The sequence below is a fragment of the Giraffa tippelskirchi genome, chromosome 5 (assembly GCF_054371585.1).
Source record: "Giraffa tippelskirchi isolate mGirTip1 chromosome 5, T2T-mGirTip1v1.2.pri, whole genome shotgun sequence".
Taxonomy (NCBI): domain Eukaryota; kingdom Metazoa; phylum Chordata; class Mammalia; order Artiodactyla; family Giraffidae; genus Giraffa; species Giraffa tippelskirchi.
The window spans coordinates 161,739,956-161,745,151 of NC_137279.1; the positions used below are offsets into that span (position 1 = coordinate 161,739,956).

Sequence of the window (5,196 nt, forward strand, 5' to 3'; positions counted from 1 at the left end):
TGCGAGCGTCTGGGGTTCTTTGCTGGGAGTTGCTTTAGGCACGTAATCTGTGGATTTTATTTATTTTTTCCTCCCAGTTACGTTGCCCTCCGAGATAAAAAATCCTCCCCCACACCCGCCGGTGAGAGGGTTTCCTGGTGCTTGGAAATTCCTCCTCTTTTACGACTCCCTCCCCGGGACGGGTCTCCGTCCCTAACTCTTTTGTCTCTCTTTTTATCTTTTATAATTTCTCCTACCTCTTTTGAAGATAATGCGCAGTTTTTGTGGAAGCCTGACGTCCTCAGCCAGCCTTCAGAAGTAGTTTTGTGAAGTTTGGTCAGCGTTCAGATGTTCTTTCGATAAATTTGTGGAGGAGAGAGTGGTCTCCCCGTCCTATTCCTCCGCCATCTTCTTGACAATCCAGGTTTTATTTTTTGAATAACAACGTTCAGTTCAGTTCAGTCGTTCAGTCATGTCCGACTCTTTGCAACCCCATGGAATGCAGCACGCCAGGCCTCCCTGTACATCACCAACTCCTGGAGTTTACTCAGACTCATGTCCATTGAGTCAGTGATGCCATCCAACCATCTCATTCTCTGTTGTCCCCTTCTCCTCCTGCCCTCAATCTTTCCCAGCATCAGATCTTTTCCAATGAGTCAGCTCCTCTCATCAGGTGGACAAAATATTGGAGTTTCAGCTTCAGCATCAATATTCCAATGAATATTCAGGACTGATTTCCTTTAGGATGGACTGGTTTGATCTCCTTGCAGTCCAAAGGTCTCTCAAGAGTCTTCTCCAACACCACAGTTCCAAAGCATCAATTCTTTGGTGCTCAGCCTTCTTTATAGTCCAACTCTCACATCCATACATGACTACTGGAAAAACCATAGCTTTGACTAGATGGACGTTTGTTGGTAAAGTAACATCTCTGCTTTTTAATAAGCTGTCTAGGTTGGTCATAACTTTTCTTCCAAGGAGCAAGCGTCTTTAAATTTCATGGCTCCAGTCACCATCTGCATGATTTTGGAGCCCCAAAGAACAACGTCTGTCACTGTTTCCATCATTTCCCCATCTATTTGCCATGAAGTGGTGGGACCAGATGCCATGATCTTAGTTTTCCGAATGTTGACTTTTAAGCCAACTTTTTGACTCTCCTCTTTCACTTTCATCAAGAGGCTATTTAGTTCTTCTTCGCTTTCTGCCATAAGGGTGGTGTCATCTGCGTATCTGAGGTTACTGATATTTCTCCCAGCAATCTTGATTCCAGCTTGTGCTTCATCACTGAGATACAATTAACATGCCATACAATGCACATATTTAAAGTGTGTAATGCAATAGTTTTTAGTATATTCATAGAGTTGTGCAACCATCACCACAATCAATTTCAGAACATTTCATCACCCCCAAAAAGAAATTCCATACTCTAGCTGTCACTCCCTGTTCCTACATCCCTCTCCCTCCAGCCCTAAGTAACCACTAATCTACTTTCTGTCACTATAGATTTTCCTATGATGGACATTTTATATAAATGGAATCATACAGTATATAGTCTTCTGTGAATATCTTCTTTCACTTAGCATCATGTTTTCAAGGTTCACCTATATTGTAGAATCTATTAGCACTTCATTTCTTTATTCTGCCACATAATACCCCATTGTATGGATAGGCTACATCTTACATAATCATCCAGCAGTTGATGGACACTGAGCTCCCATTTTTGGCTATTTCGAATAATTTACTAAGAACATTTGTGTACAAGAACATTCATATACAAGTGGACATATATTTTCATTTCTCTTGAGTATATATTTAAGAGAGACATTTCTGGGTCGTAGAGTAACTTTATGGAGCTTCCCTGATAGCTCAGTTGGTAAAGAATCTGGCTGCAATGCAGGAGACCCTGGTCCGATTCCTGGTTCAGGAAGATCCGCTGGAGAAGGGATAGGCTACCCACTCCAGTATTCTGGCAGAGATAATTCTGTGTCATAGAGTAACTCTATATTTAACCTTTTAAGAAATTACCAGACTGGTTTCCACAGTGGCTATGCCATTTTACATACCTACCAACAGTGTATAAGAATTCTAATTTTTCCACATCTTCCTCACACTTTTTGTTATTTTTATTTATTTAAAGTTGTTAATTTTTAATTAAAAATTTTAAAGACTTTAATTTTAGAGCAGTTTTAGGTTCTCAGAATTGAGTGCATGCGTGCTCAGTTGTGTCTGATTCTTTGCCACCCCATGGACTCTAGCCCACCAAGTTCCTCTCTCCATGGGATTATCTAGGCAAGAATACTAGAGCAGGTTGCCATTTCCTCCTCCAGGGGGTCTTCCTGACCCAGAGATCAAACCCTCATCTGTATTGGCAGGCATATTCTTTACCACTGACTGGGAACCGCCCCCCAGCCCCACATACGCTTAGCATTCCCTATTAACTTCTTCCACCAGACTGATACATTTGTTACAATTGAAGAATCTATATTGATCCATAATAATCCAAATTCCAGTTTACAATAGGATTCATGTTTGGTGTTGTATATTCTATGAGTTTGAATAAATATATAATGATATATATCAATCATTATAACAGCATTCAGAGTATTTTGACTGCCCTAATAATAATTCTGCATCCTTGTTTTTATGAGTATTTCCTTGATTGCTAAGGATGTTGAGCATTTTCATGTGCTCAGTGGTCATTTGTACAGTATTCCCTTCTTATCCTCAATTTCACTTTCTGTGGTTTCTGTTACCCACAGTCAACCATGATCTGAAAATATTAAATGGAAAATTCCAGGAATAAATAATTCATAAATTTTAAATTGTGAGCTGTTCTAAGTAACAGGGTGAAATCTCACGCAGCCTTGTTCCAGCCTTCCCAGAATCTCCAACCTTCCATATCATCTGTTTCTGACATCCAAGCATCAACATCATCACAGCTCAATGATCCAGGATCACCTGAAGCTGACGATCCTCCTTCTGATGTATCATCAGAAGGCCTAGCATGATATCACAATGCCTATGTCATTCACCTCACTTTATCTCATCATGTAGGCATTTTATCATCTCACATCATCACAAGAAGAAGGGCATGGTACTATAATTTTGAAAGACAGTCAGAGAGAAAGAGGGAGTCCACATTCACATAACTTTTATTACAGTATGTTGTTATAATTGTTCTATTTTATTATTAGTTCTTGTTTAATTTCTTACCATGCCTAATTTATAAATTAAACTTTTTCATAGCTATATATTTGTAAGAAAAAACATAGTATGTAGGTTTCAGTACAATCTGAAATTTCAGGCCTCCAATGTGGGTCTTCGGAGAAGGCACTGGCGACCCACTCCAGTACTCTTATCTGGAAAATCCCATGGACGGAGGAGCCTGGTGGGCTGCCGTCTATGGGGTTGCACAGAGTTGGACACGACTGAGCGACTTCGCTTTCTCTTTTCACTTTCATGCATTGGAGAAGGAAACGGCAACCCACTCCAGTGTTCTTGCCTGGAGAATCCCAGGGACGGCGGAGCCTGGTGGGCTGCCATCTATGGGGTCGCACAGAGTCGGACACGACTGAAGCGACTTAGCAGCAGCAATGGGGGTCTTGGAACATACTCCCAATGGATAAAGGGGGACTACTTAGAGAAATATCTATTCAGATCATGTGGCCATTTTTAATTGAGTTATTCATCTTTTTATTATTAAGATATAAAAGTTCTTCATATATTCAAGATATAAGTGTCTTATCAAATAAATAATTTTTAAATATTAATATTTTCTGCTATTCTGTGGGTCATCTTTTTCTATATGGTGTCCTTCAAAGCACCAAAGTTTTTGATTCTGATGGAGTCCAAGTTACCTATTGTTTTTCTTTTGTTGCTTATATTTATGGTGTCAAATCTAAGAAACAGTTGCTTAATTCAAGATCATGAAGATGTACATCTATGCTTTCTTGTAAGAATTTTATAGCTTTAGTCATTATATTTAGGTGTTTGATTCATTTCAAGTTAATTTTTATACATGGTATGAAATACTGTCTCACTTCATTCTTTTGCAAGTGGCTATATCCAGGTGTCACAGCACCATTTGTTGAAAACAATATTCAAAAGATTGTTGAATTGTCTTGGTTCCCTTTTTGAAAATCAATTGACCATCATCTCCTGTTATTTTGAAGCAAACTGTAGACATATGAGTTCATCTGTAAATATGTCAGTGTGTATCTCCAAACTTCAGTGCCCCACCATTTTATCTGTCTTATCACTAATCCTTACAACAACCATCAAGGTACCATTATCCACATTTAACAGAAAAGACACTGATGCTTAGAAGGGTTGCATGACTTGCCCAAGGTCATACAGCTATTTAAGTGACAGAACCAGATCCAAAGACTATGCCCTTACTATTATACCATCATCCATTGTGGCAAAAACAGTGAAATATAGTAATCGTGAGAGCAGACTGACCCAGGCAACCCTTGTCTTCAGTTCTCTAAAGGTATCATTTAACTTGTTTACTTTCTTCACTGGCACCACCACCATTTCTATTTGCCCTTTATCCAGCATTCTACCTATCAGATCAGGAGACAGACAGCTCTCTAAAGACTAATAGTTCAAAGCCTCAGAACTCATGGAGAATGTGAGGTAGAAAAATCAATAGCTCAAGATGAGGACATTGAATTTGTATCAATCTTAGAGGTAACCCTGTCCATTCTGAAGTAAGGAGCAGATTGAACCATCTTAAATTTCAAATGGGCACTGAAATTTTGTTTACTAGAAGGATGGCTTGAATTACCAAATCTTAGCATGGAATGACACCTTCAGGAGGGCTTCGTCTGACCTCTTATTTGGCCGATGCAAAAATGTTCACTGACTTCCTCAAGGTTACAGGCTAGTTGGTGGCAGCAAGGGGGCTCAAAGGCAGGTCCTCTGATTTCTTTTTAGGGAATGTCAGAGTTTTCTTCTGTTCCTGGAGCCTACCAGGTATGAAGTGCCAGATAACCTGCCCTCACCAAGTCAAGGGTATATAATAGTCTCATGTGATTCTAAAACAATGTATAGGAAAGTGGGAAGGGGAAGAAAAATCATGGAAGAGTGTAAGTTTTCTGACCTGTTTCTGGGAAACAGGAATTTTCAAATACCTATAGGACAATAAGCAATTTAACTTCTGAAGCAGAGGGAAGATCTATGATCCAGGGATTGGAGAGCATGTTACACACTCTATCG

General features: G+C 39.6%; 1 protein-coding gene across 2 annotated transcripts in view; it reads left to right on the forward strand.

Annotated features, from left to right (window-relative positions):
* Positions 1-5,196, forward strand: part of LOC145505040 (uncharacterized) — a 387,325-nt gene that overhangs the window by 138,594 nt on the left and 243,535 nt on the right. The gene's annotated exons all lie outside the window — the stretch shown is intronic.